Raw genomic sequence first — 17,221 nt, 5'->3', positions numbered from 1 at the left:
TTGTAGACGTGTCTCTTGATATTTTAAAAGGCATGGGAAAAGAAAAATGGAAACGGTAGATAAGATGATTGCATTGCTTGTCTGTTTTCTGCGCAAAGAAAGCACTCTGCTGCCCTCTTTTAGCAGAAGATGGAACTGCAGTTTCAACTTAAGGCGGGAAACCTTCTATTATGCAAATAATTCCCAGAAGACCCCAGAAGCCCAGATTGAAAGGGTGTCAGCCTCGTGTGGCTGCAAAGATATCCCCTGAGTCCTGCGGTAGAAGTCTGGCTTTCCTGAGGCACGGTGCTCAGGGAACTGCACTCAGAGTAGCGACCCATACAAAGGCCACCCTCATCTACCAGTGTGCTTGCCTCTGTCGACTTTTCCTGTCTATAGAACCTGGCCGTTCGTGGCCAAGTGAGTGAGAAGGACTGCCAGGGCAGCGCAGCTCCCATTCACCCACCGGAGCTGGCGCCATCCTCATGTCACTGCAGTGCTCTGTTAAATCAGCTGCTCTGGGCTGAAATGGTCCAGAGCACTGTACCGCCAGTGTGCAGCATGTAAGGCATTGGTGGTTCAGTGGTAGAATTCTCGCCTGCCGCGCGGGAGGCCCGGGTTCGATTCCCGGCCAATGCATGAGCGTTTTGCACATGTACCTTTCGTTGACTTTGAAGCATCGTGAAAAGGAAGAGACCAAACAAAAAAAACAAGCCTTGATTGCCTTGCTTGCCTTATTTCTGCTACTAGCGATCACTCTGCTGATCCCTTTTAGAAGAAGGGGCCGCTGCGCCTTGACTGGAAGCAGGGCAATCTCAGATTATGCAAACAGCTCATAGAGGCCCAGCCCGAGTAGGTGCCAGTCTCACACGTCTGCAAAGGCCTTCAATGAGGCTTTCAGCAGAAGTCAAGAGTTTACGAGTGACCATTCGCATGGAACTGGCAGGTGTGTTAAATCAAGCGCTCTACCGCAGTAATGCTGCTTGTCAGGCATTGGTAGTTCAGTGGTAGAATTCTCGCTTCCCAAGCGGGAGGCCCGGGTTCGATTCCCGGCCAATGCATGGCACTTTTGTAGACGTGTCTCTTGATATTTTAAAAGGCATGGGAAAAGAAAAATGGAAACGGTAGATAAGATGATTGCATTGCTTGTCTGTTTTCTGCGCAAAGAAAGCACTCTGCTGCCCTCTTTTAGCAGAAGATGGAACTGCAGTTTCAACTTAAGGCGGGAAACCTTCTATTATGCAAATAATTCCCAGAAGACCCCAGAAGCCCAGATTGAAAGGGTGTCAGCCTCGTGTGGCTGCAAAGATATCCCCTGAGTCCTGCAGTAGAAGTCTGGCTTTCCTGAGGCACGGTGCTCAGGGAACTGCACTCAGAGTAGCGACCCATACAAAGGCCACCCTCATCTACCAGTGTGCTTGCCTCCGTCCACTTTTCCTGTCTATAGAACCTGGCCGTTCGTGGCCAAGTGAGTGAGAAGGACTGCCAGGGCAGCGCAGCTCCCATTCACCCACCGGAGCTGTCGCCATCCTCATGTCACTGCAGTGCTCTGTTAAATCAGCTGCTCTGGGCTGTAATGGTCCAGAGCACTGTAGCGCCAGTGTGCAGCATGTAAGGCATTGGTGGTTCAGTGGTAGAATTCTTGCCTGCCACGCGGGAGGCCCGGGTTCGATTCCCGGCCAATGCATGAGCGTTTTGCACATGTACCTTTCATTGACTTTGAAGCATCGTGAAAAGGAAGAGACCAAACAAAAAAACAAGCCTTGATTGCCTTGCTTACCTTATTTCTGCTACTAGCGATCACTCTGCTGATCCCTTTTAGTAGAAGGGGCCGCTGCGCCTTGACTGGAAGCAGGGCAATCTCAGATTATGCAAACAGCTCATAGAGGCCCAGCCCGAGTAGGTGCCAGTCTCACACGTCTGCAAAGGCCTTCAATGAGGCTTTCAGCAGAAGTCAAGAGTTTACGAGTGACCATTCGCATGGAACTGGCAGGTGTGTTAAATCAAGCGCTCTACCGCAGTAATGCTGCTTGTCAAGCATTGGTAGTTCAGTGGTAGAATTCTCGCTTCCCAAGCGGGAGGCCCGGGTTCGATTCCCGGCCAATGCATGGCACTTTTGTAGACGTGTCTCTTGATATTTTAAAAGGCATGGGAAAAGAAAAATGGAAACGGTAGATAAGATGATTGCATTGCTTGTCTGTTTTCTGCGCAAAGAAAGCACTCTGCTGCCCTCTTTTAGCAGAAGATGGAACTGCAGTTTCAACTTAAGGCGGGAAACCTTCTATTATGCAAATAATTCCCAGAAGACCCCAGAAGCCCAGATTGAAAGGGTGTCAGCCTCGTGTGGCTGCAAAGATATCCCCTGAGTCCTGCGGTAGAAGTCTGGCTTTCCTGAGGCACGGTGCTCAGGGAACTGCACTCAGAGTAGCGACCCATACAAAGGCCACCCTCATCTACCAGTGTGCTTGCCTCTGTCCACTTTTCCTGTCTATAGAACCTGGCCGTTCGTGGCCGTTCGTGGCCAAGTGAGTGAGAAGGACTGCCAGGGCAGCGCAGCTCCCATTCACCCACCGGAGCTGGCGCCATCCTCATGTCACTGCAGTGCTCTGTTAAATCAGCTGCTCTGGGCTGCAATGGTCCAGAGCACTGTAGCGCCAGTGTGCAGCATGTAAGGCATTGGTGGTTCAGTGGTAGAATTCTCGCCTGCCACGCGGGAGGCCCGGGTTCGATTCCCGGCCAATGCATGAGCGTTTTGCACATGTACCTTTCGTTGACTTTGAAGCATCGTGAAAAGGAAGAGACCGAACAAAAAAACAAGCCTTGATTGCCTTGCTTGCCTTATTTCTGCTACTAGCGATCACTCTGCTGATCCCTTTTAGTAGAAGGGGCCGCTGCGCCTTGACTGGAAGCAGGGCAATCTCAGATTATGCAAACAGCTCATAGAGGCCCAGCCCGAGTAGGTGCCAGTCTCACACGTCTGCAAAGGCCTTCAATGAGGCTTTCAGCAGAAGTGAAGAGTTTACAAGTGACCATTCGCATGGAACTGGCAGGTGTGTTAAATCAAGCGCTCTACCGCAGTAATGCTGCTTGTCAGGCATTGGTAGTTCAGTGGTAGAATTCTCGCTTCCCAAGCGGGAGGCCCGGGTTCGATTCCCGGCCAATGCATGGCACTTTTGTAGACGTGTCTCTTGATATTTTAAAAGGCATGGGAAAAGAAAAATGGAAACGGTAGATAAGATGATTGCATTGCTTGTCTGTTTTCTGCGCAAAGAAAGCACTCTGCTGCCCTCTTTTAGCAGAAGATGGAACTGCAGTTTCAACTTAAGGCGGGAAACCTTCTATTATGCAAATAATTCCCAGAAGACCCCAGAAGCCCAGATTGAAAGGGTGTCAGCCTCGTGTGGCTGCAAAGATATCCCCTGAGTCCTGCAGTAGAAGTCTGGCTTTCCTGAGGCACGGTGCTCAGGGAACTGCACTCAGAGTAGCGACCCATACAAAGGCCACCCTCATCTACCAGTGTGCTTGCCTCTGTCCACTTTTCCTGTCTATAGAACCTGGCCGTTCGTGGCCAAGTGAGTGAGAAGGACTGCCAGGGCAGCGCAGCTCCCATTCACCCACCGGAGCTGGCGCCATCCTCATGTCACTGCAGTGCTCTGTTAAATCAGCTGCTCTGGGCTGCAATGGTCCAGAGCACTGTAGCGCCAGTGTGCAGCATGTAAGGCATTGGTGGTTCAGTGGTAGAATTCTCGCCTGCCACGCGGGAGGCCCGGGTTCGATTCCCGGCCAATGCATGAGCGTTTTGCACATGTACCTTTCGTTGACTTTGAAGCATCGTGAAAAGGAAGAGATCGAACAAAAAAACAAGCCTTGATTGCCTTGCTTGCCTTATTTCTGCTACTAGCGATCACTCTGCTGATCCCTTTTAGTAGAAGGGGCCGCTGCGCCTTGACTGGAAGCAGGGCAATCTCAGATTATGCAAACAGCTCATAGAGGCCCAGCCCGAGTAGGTGCCAGTCTCACACGTCTGCAAAGGCCTTCAATGAGGCTTTCAGCAGAAGTGAAGAGTTTACGAGTGACCATTCGCATGGAACTGGCAGGTGTGTTAAATCAAGCGCTCTACCGCAGTAATGCTGCTTGTCAAGCATTGGTAGTTCAGTGGTAGAATTCTCGCTTCCCAAGCGGGAGTCCCGGGTTCGATTCCCGGCCAATGCATGGCACTTTTGTAGACGTGTCTCTTGATATTTTAAAAGGCATGGGAAAAGAAAAATGGAAACGGTAGATAAGATGATTGCATTGCTTGTCTGTTTTCTGCGCAAAGAAAGCACTCTGCTGCCCTCTTTTAGCAGAAGATGGAACGGCAGTTTCAACTTAAGGCGGGAAACCTATTATGCAAATAATTCCCAGAAGACCCCAGAAGCCCAGATTGAAAGGGTGTCAGCCTCGTGTGGCTGCAAAGATATCCCCTGAGTCCTGCGGTAGAAGTCTGGCTTTCCTGAGGCACGGTGCTCAGGGAACTGCACTCAGAGTAGCGACCCATACAAAGGCCACCCTCATCTACCAGTGTGCTTGCCTCTGTCGACTTTTCCTGTCTATAGAACCTGGCCGTTCGTGGCCAAGTGAGTGAGAAGGACTGCCAGGGCAGCGCAGCTCCCATTCACCCACCGGAGCTGGCGCCATCCTCATGTCACTGCAGTGCTCTGTTAAATCAGCTGCTCTGGGCTGAAATGGTCCAGAGCACTGTACCGCCAGTGTGCAGCATGTAAGGCATTGGTGGTTCAGTGGTAGAATTCTCGCCTGCCGCGCGGGAGGCCCGGGTTCGATTCCCGGCCAATGCATGAGCGTTTTGCACATGTACCTTTCGTTGACTTTGAAGCATCGTGAAAAGGAAGAGACCAAACAAAAAAAACAAGCCTTGATTGCCTTGCTTGCCTTATTTCTGCTACTAGCGATCACTCTGCTGATCCCTTTTAGAAGAAGGGGCCGCTGCGCCTTGACTGGAAGCAGGGCAATCTCAGATTATGCAAACAGCTCATAGAGGCCCAGCCCGAGTAGGTGCCAGTCTCACACGTCTGCAAAGGCCTTCAATGAGGCTTTCAGCAGAAGTCAAGAGTTTACGAGTGACCATTCGCATGGAACTGGCAGGTGTGTTAAATCAAGCGCTCTACCGCAGTAATGCTGCTTGTCAGGCATTGGTAGTTCAGTGGTAGAATTCTCGCTTCCCAAGCGGGAGGCCCGGGTTCGATTCCCGGCCAATGCATGGCACTTTTGTAGACGTGTCTCTTGATATTTTAAAAGGCATGGGAAAAGAAAAATGGAAACGGTAGATAAGATGATTGCATTGCTTGTCTGTTTTCTGCGCAAAGAAAGCACTCTGCTGCCCTCTTTTAGCAGAAGATGGAACTGCAGTTTCAACTTAAGGCGGGAAACCTTCTATTATGCAAATAATTCCCAGAAGACCCCAGAAGCCCAGATTGAAAGGGTGTCAGCCTCGTGTGGCTGCAAAGATATCCCCTGAGTCCTGCAGTAGAAGTCTGGCTTTCCTGAGGCACGGTGCTCAGGGAACTGCACTCAGAGTAGCGACCCATACAAAGGCCACCCTCATCTACCAGTGTGCTTGCCTCCGTCCACTTTTCCTGTCTATAGAACCTGGCCGTTCGTGGCCAAGTGAGTGAGAAGGACTGCCAGGGCAGCGCAGCTCCCATTCACCCACCGGAGCTGGCGCCATCCTCATGTCACTGCAGTGCTCTGTTAAATCAGCTGCTCTGGGCTGTAATGGTCCAGAGCACTGTAGCGCCAGTGTGCAGCATGTACGGCATTGGTGGTTCAGTGGTAGAATTCTTGCCTGCCACGCGGGAGGCCCGGGTTCGATTCCCGGCCAATGCATGAGCGTTTTGCACATGTACCTTTCATTGACTTTGAAGCATCGTGAAAAGGAAGAGACCAAACAAAAAAACAAGCCTTGATTGCCTTGCTTACCTTATTTCTGCTACTAGCGATCACTCTGCTGATCCCTTTTAGTAGAAGGGGCCGCTGCGCCTTGACTGGAAGCAGGGCAATCTCAGATTATGCAAACAGCTCATAGAGGCCCAGCCCGAGTAGGTGCCAGTCTCACACGTCTGCAAAGGCCTTCAATGAGGCTTTCAGCAGAAGTCAAGAGTTTACGAGTGACCATTCGCATGGAACTGGCAGGTGTGTTAAATCAAGCGCTCTACCGCAGTAATGCTGCTTGTCAAGCATTGGTAGTTCAGTGGTAGAATTCTCGCTTCCCAAGCGGGAGGCCCGGGTTCGATTCCCGGCCAATGCATGGCACTTTTGTAGACGTGTCTCTTGATATTTTAAAAGGCATGGGAAAAGAAAAATGGAAACGGTAGATAAGATGATTGCATTGCTTGTCTGTTTTCTGCGCAAAGAAAGCACTCTGCTGCCCTCTTTTAGCAGAAGATGGAACTGCAGTTTCAACTTAAGGCGGGAAACCTTCTATTATGCAAATAATTCCCAGAAGACCCCAGAAGCCCAGATTGAAAGGGTGTCAGCCTCGTGTGGCTGCAAAGATATCCCCTGAGTCCTGCGGTAGAAGTCTGGCTTTCCTGAGGCACGGTGCTCAGGGAACTGCACTCAGAGTAGCGACCCATACAAAGGCCACCCTCATCTACCAGTGTGCTTGCCTCTGTCCACTTTTCCTGTCTATAGAACCTGGCCGTTCGTGGCCAAGTGAGTGAGAAGGACTGCCAGGGCAGCGCAGCTCCCATTCACCCACCGGAGCTGGCGCCATCCTCATGTCACTGCAGTGCTCTGTTAAATCAGCTGCTCTGGGCTGCAATGGTCCAGAGCACTGTAGCGCCAGTGTGCAGCATGTAAGGCATTGGTGGTTCAGTGGTAGAATTCTCGCCTGCCACGCGGGAGGCCCGGGTTCGATTCCCGGCCAATGCATGAGCGTTTTGCACATGTACCTTTCGTTGACTTTGAAGCATCGTGAAAAGGAAGAGACCGAACAAAAAAACAAGCCTTGATTGCCTTGCTTGCCTTATTTCTGCTACTAGCGATCACTCTGCTGATCCCTTTTAGTAGAAGGGGCCGCTGCGCCTTGACTGGAAGCAGGGCAATCTCAGATTATGCAAACAGCTCATAGAGGCCCAGCCCGAGTAGGTGCCAGTCTCACACGTCTGCAAAGGCCTTCAATGAGGCTTTCAGCAGAAGTCAAGAGTTTACGAGTGACCATTCGCATGGAACTGGCAGGTGTGTTAAATCAAGTGCTCTACCGCAGTAATGTTGCTTGTCAGGCATTGGTAGCTCAGTGGTAGAATTCTCGCTTCCCAAGTGGGAGGCCCGGGTTCGATTCCCGGCCAATGCATGGCACTTTTGTAGACGTGTCTCTTGATATTTTAAAAGGCATGGGAAAAGAAAAATGGAAACGGTAGATAAGATGATTGCATTGCTTGTCTGTTTTCTGCGCAAAGAAAGCACTCTGCTGCCCTCTTTTAGCAGAAGATGGAACTGCAGTTTCAACTTAAGGCGGGAAACCTTCTATTATGCAAATAATTCCCAGAAGACCCCAGAAGCCCAGATTGAAAGGGTGTCAGCCTCGTGTGGCTGCAAAGATATCCCCTGAGTCCTGCAGTAGAAGTCTGGCTTTCCTGAGGCACGGTGCTCAGGGAACTGCACTCAGAGTAGCGACCCATACAAAGGCCACCCTCATCTACCAGTGTGCTTGCCTCTGTCCACTTTTCCTGTCTATAGAACCTGGCCGTTCGTGGCCAAGTGAGTGAGAAGGACTGCCAGGGCAGCGCAGCTCCCATTCACCCACCGGAGCTGGCGCCATCCTCATGTCACTGCAGTGCTCTGTTAAATCAGCTGCTCTGGGCTGCAATGGTCCAGAGCACTGTAGCGCCAGTGTGCAGCATGTAAGGCATTGGTGGTTCAGTGGTAGAATTCTCGCCTGCCACGCGGGAGGCCCGGGTTCGATTCCCGGCCAATGCATGAGCGTTTTGCACATGTACCTTTCGTTGACTTTGAAGCATCGTGAAAAGGAAGAGATCAAGCAAAAAAACAAGCCTTGATTGCCTTGCTTGCCTTATTTCTGCTACTAGCGATCACTCTGCTGATCCCTTTTAGTAGAAGGGGCCGCTGCGCCTTGACTGGAAGCAGGGCAATCTCAGATTATGCAAACAGCTCATAGAGGCCCAGCCCGAGTAGGTGCCAGTCTCACACGTCTGCAAAGGCCTTCAATGAGGCTTTCAGCAGAAGTCAAGAGTTTACGAGTGACCATTCGCATGGAACTGGCAGGTGTGTTAAATCAAGCGCTCTACCGCAGTAATGCTGCTTGTCAAGCATTGGTAGTTCAGTGGTAGAATTCTCGCTTCCCAAGCGGGAGGCCCGGGTTCGATTCCCGGCCAATGCATGGCACTTTTGTAGACGTGTCTCTTGATATTTTAAAAGGCATGGGAAAAGAAAAATGGAAACGGTAGATAAGATGATTGCATTGCTTCTCTGTTTTCTGCGCAAAGAAAGCACTCTGCTGCCCTCTTTTAGCAGAAGATGGAACTGCAGTTTCAACTTAAGGCGGGAAACCTTCTATTATGCAAATAATTCCCAGAAGACCCCAGAAGCCCAGATTGAAAGGGTGTCAGCCTCGTGTGGCTGCAAAGATATCCACTGAGTCCTGCAGTAGAAGTCTGGCTTTCCTGAGGCACGGTGCTCAGGGAACTGCACTCAGAGTAGCGACCCATACAAAGGCCACCCTCATCTACCAGTGTGCTTGCCTCTGTCCACTTTTCCTGTCTATAGAACCTGGCCGTTCGTGGCCAAGTGAGTGAGAAGGACTGCCAGGGCAGCGCAGCTCCCATTCACCCACCGGAGCTGGCGCCATCCTCATGTCACTGCAGTGCTCTGTTAAATCAGCTGCTCTGGGCTGCAATGGTCCAGAGCACTGTAGCGCCAGTGTGCAGCATGTAAGGCATTGGTGGTTCAGTGGTAGAATTCTCGCCTGCCACGCGGGAGGCCCGGGTTCGATTCCCGGCCAATGCATGAGCGTTTTGCACATGTACCTTTCGTTGACTTTGAAGCATCGTGAAAAGGAAGAGATCAAACAAAAAAACAAGCCTTGATTGCCTTGCTTGCCTTATTTCTGCTACTAGCGATCACTCTGCTGATCCCTTTTAGTAGAAGGGGCCGCTGCGCCTTGACTGGAAGCAGGGCAATCTCAGATTATGCAAACAGCTCATAGAGGCCCAGCCCGAGTAGGTGCCAGTCTCACACGTCTGCAAAGGCCTTCAATGAGGCTTTCAGCAGAAGTGAAGAGTTTACGAGTGACCATTCGCATGGAACTGGCAGGTGTGTTAAATCAAGCGCTCTACCGCAGTAATGCTGCTTGTCAAGCATTGGTAGTTCAGTGGTAGAATTCTCGCTTCCCAAGCGGGAGTCCCGGGTTCGATTCCCGGCCAATGCATGGCACTTTTGTAGACGTGTCTCTTGATATTTTAAAAGGCATGGGAAAAGAAAAATGGAAACGGTAGATAAGATGATTGCATTGCTTGTCTGTTTTCTGCGCAAAGAAAGCACTCTGCTGCCCTCTTTTAGCAGAAGATGGAACTGCAGTTTCAAATTAAGGCGGGAAACCTTCTATTATGCAAATAATTCCCAGAAGACCCCAGAAGCCCAGATTGAAAGGGTGTCAGCCTCGTGTGGCTGCAAAGATATCCCCTGAGTCCTGCAGTAGAAGTCTGGCTTTCCTGAGGCACGGTGCTCAGGGAACTGCACTCAGAGTAGCGACCCATACAAAGGCCACCCTCATCTACCAGTGTGCTTGCCTCTGTCCACTTTTCCTGTCTATAGAACCTGGCCGTTCGTGGCCAAGTGAGTGAGAAGGACTGCCAGGGCAGCGCAGCTCCCATTCACCCACCGGAGCTGGCGCCATCCTCATGTCACTGCAGTGCTCTGTTAAATCAGCTGCTCTGGGCTGAAATGGTCCAGAGCACTGTAGCGCCAGTGTGCAGCATGTAAGGCATTGGTGGTTCAGTGGTAGAATTCTCGCCTGCCACGCGGGAGGCCCGGGTTCGATTCCCGGCCAATGCATGAGCGTTTTGCACATGTACCTTTCGTTGACTTTGAAGCATCGTGAAAAGGAAGAGACCAAACAAAAAAAACAAGCCTTGATTGCCTTGCTTGCCTTATTTCTGCTACTAGCGATCACTCTGCTGATCCCTTTTAGAAGAAGGGGCCGCTGCGCCTTGACTGGAAGCAGGGCAATCTCAGATTATGCAAACAGCTCATAGAGGCCCAGCCCGAGTAGGTGCCAGTCTCACACGTCTGCAAAGGCCTTCAATGAGGCTTTCAGCAGAAGTCAAGAGTTTACGAGTGACCATTCGCATGGAACTGGCAGGTGTGTTAAATCAAGCGCTCTACCGCAGTAATGCTGCTTGTCAGGCATTGGTAGTTCAGTGGTAGAATTCTCGCTTCCCAAGCGGGAGGCCCGGGTTCGATTCCCGGCCAATGCATGGCACTTTTGTAGACGTGTCTCTTGATATTTTAAAAGGCATGGGAAAAGAAAAATGGAAACGGTAGATAAGATGATTGCATTGCTTGTCTGTTTTCTGCGCAAAGAAAGCACTCTGCTGCCCTCTTTTAGCAGAAGATGGAACTGCAGTTTCAACTTAAGGCGGGAAACCTTCTATTATGCAAATAATTCCCAGAAGACCCCAGAAGCCCAGATTGAAAGGGTGTCAGCCTCGTGTGGCTGCAAAGATATCCCCTGAGTCCTGCGGTAGAAGTCTGGCTTTCCTGAGGCACGGTGCTCAGGGAACTGCACTCAGAGTAGCGACCCATACAAAGGCCACCCTCATCTACCAGTGTGCTTGCCTCTGTCGACTTTTCCTGTCTATAGAACCTGGCCGTTCGTGGCCAAGTGAGTGAGAAGGACTGCCAGGGCAGCGCAGCTCCCATTCACCCACCGGAGCTGGCGCCATCCTCATGTCACTGCAGTGCTCTGTTAAATCAGCTGCTCTGGGCTGAAATGGTCCAGAGCACTGTACCGCCAGTGTGCAGCATGTAAGGCATTGGTGGTTCAGTGGTAGAATTCTCGCCTGCCGCGCGGGAGGCCCGGGTTCGATTCCCGGCCAATGCATGAGCGTTTTGCACATGTACCTTTCGTTGACTTTGAAGCATCGTGAAAAGGAAGAGACCAAACAAAAAAAACAAGCCTTGATTGCCTTGCTTGCCTTATTTCTGCTACTAGCGATCACTCTGCTGATCCCTTTTAGAAGAAGGGGCCGCTGCGCCTTGACTGGAAGCAGGGCAATCTCAGATTATGCAAACAGCTCATAGAGGCCCAGCCCGAGTAGGTGCCAGTCTCACACGTCTGCAAAGGCCTTCAATGAGGCTTTCAGCAGAAGTCAAGAGTTTACGAGTGACCATTCGCATGGAACTGGCAGGTGTGTTAAATCAAGCGCTCTACCGCAGTAATGCTGCTTGTCAGGCATTGGTAGTTCAGTGGTAGAATTCTCGCTTCCCAAGCGGGAGGCCCGGGTTCGATTCCCGGCCAATGCATGGCACTTTTGTAGACGTGTCTCTTGATATTTTAAAAGGCATGGGAAAAGAAAAATGGAAACGGTAGATAAGATGATTGCATTGCTTGTCTGTTTTCTGCGCAAAGAAAGCACTCTGCTGCCCTCTTTTAGCAGAAGATGGAACTGCAGTTTCAACTTAAGGCGGGAAACCTTCTATTATGCAAATAATTCCCAGAAGACCCCAGAAGCCCAGATTGAAAGGGTGTCAGCCTCGTGTGGCTGCAAAGATATCCCCTGAGTCCTGCAGTAGAAGTCTGGCTTTCCTGAGGCACGGTGCTCAGGGAACTGCACTCAGAGTAGCGACCCATACAAAGGCCACCCTCATCTACCAGTGTGCTTGCCTCCGTCCACTTTTCCTGTCTATAGAACCTGGCCGTTCGTGGCCAAGTGAGTGAGAAGGACTGCCAGGGCAGCGCAGCTCCCATTCACCCACCGGAGCTGGCGCCATCCTCATGTCACTGCAGTGCTCTGTTAAATCAGCTGCTCTGGGCTGTAATGGTCCAGAGCACTGTAGCGCCAGTGTGCAGCATGTACGGCATTGGTGGTTCAGTGGTAGAATTCTTGCCTGCCACGCGGGAGGCCCGGGTTCGATTCCCGGCCAATGCATGAGCGTTTTGCACATGTACCTTTCATTGACTTTGAAGCATCGTGAAAAGGAAGAGACCAAACAAAAAAACAAGCCTTGATTGCCTTGCTTACCTTATTTCTGCTACTAGCGATCACTCTGCTGATCCCTTTTAGTAGAAGGGGCCGCTGCGCCTTGACTGGAAGCAGGGCAATCTCAGATTATGCAAACAGCTCATAGAGGCCCAGCCCGAGTAGGTGCCAGTCTCACACGTCTGCAAAGGCCTTCAATGAGGCTTTCAGCAGAAGTCAAGAGTTTACGAGTGACCATTCGCATGGAACTGGCAGGTGTGTTAAATCAAGCGCTCTACCGCAGTAATGCTGCTTGTCAAGCATTGGTAGTTCAGTGGTAGAATTCTCGCTTCCCAAGCGGGAGGCCCGGGTTCGATTCCCGGCCAATGCATGGCACTTTTGTAGACGTGTCTCTTGATATTTTAAAAGGCATGGGAAAAGAAAAATGGAAACGGTAGATAAGATGATTGCATTGCTTGTCTGTTTTCTGCGCAAAGAAAGCACTCTGCTGCCCTCTTTTAGCAGAAGATGGAACTGCAGTTTCAACTTAAGGCGGGAAACCTTCTATTATGCAAATAATTCCCAGAAGACCCCAGAAGCCCAGATTGAAAGGGTGTCAGCCTCGTGTGGCTGCAAAGATATCCCCTGAGTCCTGCGGTAGAAGTCTGGCTTTCCTGAGGCACGGTGCTCAGGGAACTGCACTCAGAGTAGCGACCCATACAAAGGCCACCCTCATCTACCAGTGTGCTTGCCTCTGTCCACTTTTCCTGTCTATAGAACCTGGCCGTTCGTGGCCGTTCGTGGCCAAGTGAGTGAGAAGGACTGCCAGGGCAGCGCAGCTCCCATTCACCCACCGGAGCTGGCGCCATCCTCATGTCACTGCAGTGCTCTGTTAAATCAGCTGCTCTGGGCTGCAATGGTCCAGAGCACTGTAGCGCCAGTGTGCAGCATGTAAGGCATTGGTGGTTCAGTGGTAGAATTCTCGCCTGCCACGCGGGAGGCCCGGGTTCGATTCCCGGCCAATGCATGAGCGTTTTGCACATGTACCTTTCGTTGACTTTGAAGCATCGTGAAAAGGAAGAGACCGAACAAAAAAACAAGCCTTGATTGCCTTGCTTGCCTTATTTCTGCTACTAGCGATCACTCTGCTGATCCCTTTTAGTAGAAGGGGCCGCTGCGCCTTGACTGGAAGCAGGGCAATCTCAGATTATGCAAACAGCTCATAGAGGCCCAGCCCGAGTAGGTGCCAGTCTCACACGTCTGCAAAGGCCTTCAATGAGGCTTTCAGCAGAAGTCAAGAGTTTACGAGTGACCATTCGCATGGAACTGGCAGGTGTGTTAAATCAAGTGCTCTACCGCAGTAATGTTGCTTGTCAGGCATTGGTAGCTCAGTGGTAGAATTCTCGCTTCCCAAGTGGGAGGCCCGGGTTCGATTCCCGGCCAATGCATGGCACTTTTGTAGACGTGTCTCTTGATATTTTAAAAGGCATGGGAAAAGAAAAATGGAAACGGTAGATAAGATGATTGCATTGCTTGTCTGTTTTCTGCGCAAAGAAAGCACTCTGCTGCCCTCTTTTAGCAGAAGATGGAACTGCAGTTTCAACTTAAGGCGGGAAACCTTCTATTATGCAAATAATTCCCAGAAGACCCCAGAAGCCCAGATTGAAAGGGTGTCAGCCTCGTGTGGCTGCAAAGATATCCCCTGAGTCCTGCAGTAGAAGTCTGGCTTTCCTGAGGCACGGTGCTCAGGGAACTGCACTCAGAGTAGCGACCCATACAAAGGCCACCCTCATCTACCAGTGTGCTTGCCTCTGTCCACTTTTCCTGTCTATAGAACCTGGCCGTTCGTGGCCAAGTGAGTGAGAAGGACTGCCAGGGCAGCGCAGCTCCCATTCACCCACCGGAGCTGGCGCCATCCTCATGTCACTGCAGTGCTCTGTTAAATCAGCTGCTCTGGGCTGCAATGGTCCAGAGCACTGTAGCGCCAGTGTGCAGCATGTAAGGCATTGGTGGTTCAGTGGTAGAATTCTCGCCTGCCACGCGGGAGGCCCGGGTTCGATTCCCGGCCAATGCATGAGCGTTTTGCACATGTACCTTTCGTTGACTTTGAAGCATCGTGAAAAGGAAGAGATCAAGCAAAAAAACAAGCCTTGATTGCCTTGCTTGCCTTATTTCTGCTACTAGCGATCACTCTGCTGATCCCTTTTAGTAGAAGGGGCCGCTGCGCCTTGACTGGAAGCAGGGCAATCTCAGATTATGCAAACAGCTCATAGAGGCCCAGCCCGAGTAGGTGCCAGTCTCACACGTCTGCAAAGGCCTTCAATGAGGCTTTCAGCAGAAGTCAAGAGTTTACGAGTGACCATTCGCATGGAACTGGCAGGTGTGTTAAATCAAGCGCTCTACCGCAGTAATGCTGCTTGTCAAGCATTGGTAGTTCAGTGGTAGAATTCTCGCTTCCCAAGCGGGAGGCCCGGGTTCGATTCCCGGCCAATGCATGGCACTTTTGTAGACGTGTCTCTTGATATTTTAAAAGGCATGGGAAAAGAAAAATGGAAACGGTAGATAAGATGATTGCATTGCTTCTCTGTTTTCTGCGCAAAGAAAGCACTCTGCTGCCCTCTTTTAGCAGAAGATGGAACTGCAGTTTCAACTTAAGGCGGGAAACCTTCTATTATGCAAATAATTCCCAGAAGACCCCAGAAGCCCAGATTGAAAGGGTGTCAGCCTCGTGTGGCTGCAAAGATATCCACTGAGTCCTGCAGTAGAAGTCTGGCTTTCCTGAGGCACGGTGCTCAGGGAACTGCACTCAGAGTAGCGACCCATACAAAGGCCACCCTCATCTACCAGTGTGCTTGCCTCTGTCCACTTTTCCTGTCTATAGAACCTGGCCGTTCGTGGCCGTTCGTGGCCAAGTGAGTGAGAAGGACTGCCAGGGCAGCGCAGCTCCCATTCACCCACCGGAGCTGGCGCCATCCTCATGTCACTGCAGTGCTCTGTTAAATCAGCTGCTCTGGGCTGCAATGGTCCAGAGCACTGTAGCGCCAGTGTGCAGCATGTAAGGCATTGGTGGTTCAGTGGTAGAATTCTCGCCTGCCACGCGGGAGGCCCGGGTTCGATTCCCGGCCAATGCATGAGCGTTTTGCACATGTACCTTTCGTTGACTTTGAAGCATCGTGAAAAGGAAGAGACCGAACAAAAAAACAAGCCTTGATTGCCTTGCTTGCCTTATTTCTGCTACTAGCGATCACTCTGCTGATCCCTTTTAGTAGAAGGGGCCGCTGCGCCTTGACTGGAAGCAGGGCAATCTCAGATTATGCAAACAGCTCATAGAGGCCCAGCCCGAGTAGGTGCCAGTCTCACACGTCTGCAAAGGCCTTCAATGAGGCTTTCAGCAGAAGTGAAGAGTTTACAAGTGACCATTCGCATGGAACTGGCAGGTGTGTTAAATCAAGCGCTCTACCGCAGTAATGCTGCTTGTCAGGCATTGGTAGTTCAGTGGTAGAATTCTCGCTTCTCAAGCGGGAGGCCCGGGTTCGATTCCCGGCCAATGCATGGCACTTTTGTAGACGTGTCTCTTGATATTTTAAAAGGCATGGGAAAAGAAAAATGGAAACGGTAGATAAGAAGATTGCATTGCTTGTCTGTTTTCTGCGCAAAGAAAGCACTCTGCTGCCCTCTTTTAGCAGAAGATGGAACTGCAGTTTCAACTTAAGGCGGGAAACCTTCTATTATGCAAATAATTCCCAGAAGACCCCAGAAGCCCAGATTGAAAGGGTGTCAGCCTCGTGTGGCTGCAAAGATATCCCCTGAGTCCTGCAGTAGAAGTCTGGCTTTCCTGAGGCACGGTGCTCAGGGAACTGCACTCAGAGTAGCGACCCATACAAAGGCCACCCTCATCTACCAGTGTGCTTGCCTCTGTCCACTTTTCCTGTCTATAGAACCTGGCCGTTCGTGGCCAAGTGAGTGAGAAGGACTGCCAGGGCAGCGCAGCTCCCATTCACCCACCGGAGCTGGCGCCATCCTCATGTCACTGCAGTGCTCTGTTAAATCAGCTGCTCTGGGCTGCAATGGTCCAGAGCACTGTAGCGCCAGTGTGCAGCATGTAAGGCATTGGTGGTTCAGTGGTAGAATTCTCGCCTGCCACGCGGGAGGCCCGGGTTCGATTCCCGGCCAATGCATGAGCGTTTTGCACATGTACCTTTCGTTGACTTTGAAGCATCGTGAAAAGGAAGAGATCAAACAAAAAAACAAGCCTTGATTGCCTTGCTTGCCTTATTTCTGCTACTAGCGATCACTCTGCTGATCCCTTTTAGTAGAAGGGGCCGCTGCGCCTTGACTGGAAGCAGGGCAATCTCAGATTATGCAAACAGCTCATAGAGGCCCAGCCCGAGTAGGTGCCAGTCTCACACGTCTGCAAAGGCCTTCAATGAGGCTTTCAGCAGAAGTGAAGAGTTTACGAGTGACCATTCGCATGGAACTGGCAGGTGTGTTAAATCAAGCGCTCTACCGCAGTAATGCTGCTTGTCAAGCATTGGTAGTTCAGTGGTAGAATTCTCGCTTCCCAAGCGGGAGTCCCGGGTTCGATTCCCGGCCAATGCATGGCACTTTTGTAGACGTGTCTCTTGATATTTTAAAAGGCATGGGAAAAGAAAAATGGAAACGGTAGATAAGATGATTGCATTGCTTGTCTGTTTTCTGCGCAAAGAAAGCACTCTGCTGCCCTCTTTTAGCAGAAGATGGAACTGCAGTTTCAAATTAAGGCGGGAAACCTTCTATTATGCAAATAATTCCCAGAAGACCCCAGAAGCCCAGATTGAAAGGGTGTCAGCCTCGTGTGGCTGCAAAGATATCCCCTGAGTCCTGCAGTAGAAGTCTGGCTTTCCTGAGGCACGGTGCTCAGGGAACTGCACTCAGAGTAGCGACCCATACAAAGGCCACCCTCATCTACCAGTGTGCTTGCCTCTGTCCACTTTTCCTGTCTATAGAACCTGGCCGTTCGTGGCCAAGTGAGTGAGAAGGACTGCCAGGGCAGCGCAGCTCCCATT

General features: G+C 51.0%; 27 non-coding genes across 27 annotated transcripts; all 27 read left to right on the top strand.

Moving 5' to 3' along the window:
- Nucleotides 1–547: 547 nt before the first annotated feature.
- On the top strand, nucleotides 548–618 carry TRNAG-GCC (transfer RNA glycine (anticodon GCC)). The gene has a single exon. It is a non-coding gene; the product is annotated as a tRNA-Gly (tRNA).
- Nucleotides 619–969: 351 nt separating this feature from the next.
- On the top strand, nucleotides 970–1,040 carry TRNAG-CCC (transfer RNA glycine (anticodon CCC)). The gene has a single exon. It is a non-coding gene; the product is annotated as a tRNA-Gly (tRNA).
- A 976-nt stretch (nucleotides 1,041–2,016) lies between these two features.
- On the top strand, nucleotides 2,017–2,087 carry TRNAG-CCC (transfer RNA glycine (anticodon CCC)). The gene has a single exon. It is a non-coding gene; the product is annotated as a tRNA-Gly (tRNA).
- Nucleotides 2,088–2,652: 565 nt separating this feature from the next.
- TRNAG-GCC (transfer RNA glycine (anticodon GCC)) lies at nucleotides 2,653–2,723 on the top strand. Its single transcript has one exon. It is a non-coding gene; the product is annotated as a tRNA-Gly (tRNA).
- Nucleotides 2,724–3,073: 350 nt separating this feature from the next.
- On the top strand, nucleotides 3,074–3,144 carry TRNAG-CCC (transfer RNA glycine (anticodon CCC)). The gene has a single exon. It is a non-coding gene; the product is annotated as a tRNA-Gly (tRNA).
- A 555-nt stretch (nucleotides 3,145–3,699) lies between these two features.
- Nucleotides 3,700–3,770, top strand: TRNAG-GCC (transfer RNA glycine (anticodon GCC)). Its single transcript has one exon. It is a non-coding gene; the product is annotated as a tRNA-Gly (tRNA).
- Nucleotides 3,771–4,120: 350 nt separating this feature from the next.
- TRNAG-CCC (transfer RNA glycine (anticodon CCC)) lies at nucleotides 4,121–4,191 on the top strand. The gene has a single exon. It is a non-coding gene; the product is annotated as a tRNA-Gly (tRNA).
- Nucleotides 4,192–4,743: 552 nt separating this feature from the next.
- TRNAG-GCC (transfer RNA glycine (anticodon GCC)) lies at nucleotides 4,744–4,814 on the top strand. Its single transcript has one exon. It is a non-coding gene; the product is annotated as a tRNA-Gly (tRNA).
- Nucleotides 4,815–5,165: 351 nt separating this feature from the next.
- On the top strand, nucleotides 5,166–5,236 carry TRNAG-CCC (transfer RNA glycine (anticodon CCC)). The gene has a single exon. It is a non-coding gene; the product is annotated as a tRNA-Gly (tRNA).
- Nucleotides 5,237–6,212: 976 nt separating this feature from the next.
- Nucleotides 6,213–6,283, top strand: TRNAG-CCC (transfer RNA glycine (anticodon CCC)). The gene has a single exon. It is a non-coding gene; the product is annotated as a tRNA-Gly (tRNA).
- A 555-nt stretch (nucleotides 6,284–6,838) lies between these two features.
- Nucleotides 6,839–6,909, top strand: TRNAG-GCC (transfer RNA glycine (anticodon GCC)). Its single transcript has one exon. It is a non-coding gene; the product is annotated as a tRNA-Gly (tRNA).
- Nucleotides 6,910–7,885: 976 nt separating this feature from the next.
- Nucleotides 7,886–7,956, top strand: TRNAG-GCC (transfer RNA glycine (anticodon GCC)). The gene has a single exon. It is a non-coding gene; the product is annotated as a tRNA-Gly (tRNA).
- Nucleotides 7,957–8,306: 350 nt separating this feature from the next.
- On the top strand, nucleotides 8,307–8,377 carry TRNAG-CCC (transfer RNA glycine (anticodon CCC)). The gene has a single exon. It is a non-coding gene; the product is annotated as a tRNA-Gly (tRNA).
- Nucleotides 8,378–8,932: 555 nt separating this feature from the next.
- TRNAG-GCC (transfer RNA glycine (anticodon GCC)) lies at nucleotides 8,933–9,003 on the top strand. Its single transcript has one exon. It is a non-coding gene; the product is annotated as a tRNA-Gly (tRNA).
- A 350-nt stretch (nucleotides 9,004–9,353) lies between these two features.
- TRNAG-CCC (transfer RNA glycine (anticodon CCC)) lies at nucleotides 9,354–9,424 on the top strand. The gene has a single exon. It is a non-coding gene; the product is annotated as a tRNA-Gly (tRNA).
- Nucleotides 9,425–9,979: 555 nt separating this feature from the next.
- Nucleotides 9,980–10,050, top strand: TRNAG-GCC (transfer RNA glycine (anticodon GCC)). Its single transcript has one exon. It is a non-coding gene; the product is annotated as a tRNA-Gly (tRNA).
- A 351-nt stretch (nucleotides 10,051–10,401) lies between these two features.
- Nucleotides 10,402–10,472, top strand: TRNAG-CCC (transfer RNA glycine (anticodon CCC)). Its single transcript has one exon. It is a non-coding gene; the product is annotated as a tRNA-Gly (tRNA).
- A 555-nt stretch (nucleotides 10,473–11,027) lies between these two features.
- TRNAG-GCC (transfer RNA glycine (anticodon GCC)) lies at nucleotides 11,028–11,098 on the top strand. Its single transcript has one exon. It is a non-coding gene; the product is annotated as a tRNA-Gly (tRNA).
- Nucleotides 11,099–11,449: 351 nt separating this feature from the next.
- On the top strand, nucleotides 11,450–11,520 carry TRNAG-CCC (transfer RNA glycine (anticodon CCC)). The gene has a single exon. It is a non-coding gene; the product is annotated as a tRNA-Gly (tRNA).
- A 976-nt stretch (nucleotides 11,521–12,496) lies between these two features.
- TRNAG-CCC (transfer RNA glycine (anticodon CCC)) lies at nucleotides 12,497–12,567 on the top strand. Its single transcript has one exon. It is a non-coding gene; the product is annotated as a tRNA-Gly (tRNA).
- Nucleotides 12,568–13,132: 565 nt separating this feature from the next.
- TRNAG-GCC (transfer RNA glycine (anticodon GCC)) lies at nucleotides 13,133–13,203 on the top strand. Its single transcript has one exon. It is a non-coding gene; the product is annotated as a tRNA-Gly (tRNA).
- Nucleotides 13,204–14,179: 976 nt separating this feature from the next.
- TRNAG-GCC (transfer RNA glycine (anticodon GCC)) lies at nucleotides 14,180–14,250 on the top strand. The gene has a single exon. It is a non-coding gene; the product is annotated as a tRNA-Gly (tRNA).
- A 350-nt stretch (nucleotides 14,251–14,600) lies between these two features.
- Nucleotides 14,601–14,671, top strand: TRNAG-CCC (transfer RNA glycine (anticodon CCC)). Its single transcript has one exon. It is a non-coding gene; the product is annotated as a tRNA-Gly (tRNA).
- Nucleotides 14,672–15,236: 565 nt separating this feature from the next.
- Nucleotides 15,237–15,307, top strand: TRNAG-GCC (transfer RNA glycine (anticodon GCC)). The gene has a single exon. It is a non-coding gene; the product is annotated as a tRNA-Gly (tRNA).
- A 350-nt stretch (nucleotides 15,308–15,657) lies between these two features.
- TRNAE-CUC (transfer RNA glutamic acid (anticodon CUC)) lies at nucleotides 15,658–15,728 on the top strand. The gene has a single exon. It is a non-coding gene; the product is annotated as a tRNA-Glu (tRNA).
- Nucleotides 15,729–16,283: 555 nt separating this feature from the next.
- TRNAG-GCC (transfer RNA glycine (anticodon GCC)) lies at nucleotides 16,284–16,354 on the top strand. Its single transcript has one exon. It is a non-coding gene; the product is annotated as a tRNA-Gly (tRNA).
- A 350-nt stretch (nucleotides 16,355–16,704) lies between these two features.
- TRNAG-CCC (transfer RNA glycine (anticodon CCC)) lies at nucleotides 16,705–16,775 on the top strand. Its single transcript has one exon. It is a non-coding gene; the product is annotated as a tRNA-Gly (tRNA).
- Nucleotides 16,776–17,221: the final 446 nt, after the last annotated feature.

This window comes from Ambystoma mexicanum, chromosome 1p, assembly GCF_040938575.1.
Source record: "Ambystoma mexicanum isolate Mex_15411 chromosome 1p, UKY_AmexF1_1, whole genome shotgun sequence".
Taxonomy (NCBI): Eukaryota; Metazoa; Chordata; class Amphibia; order Caudata; family Ambystomatidae; genus Ambystoma; species Ambystoma mexicanum.
This window is presented reverse-complemented; position numbering and strand designations above follow the sequence as displayed.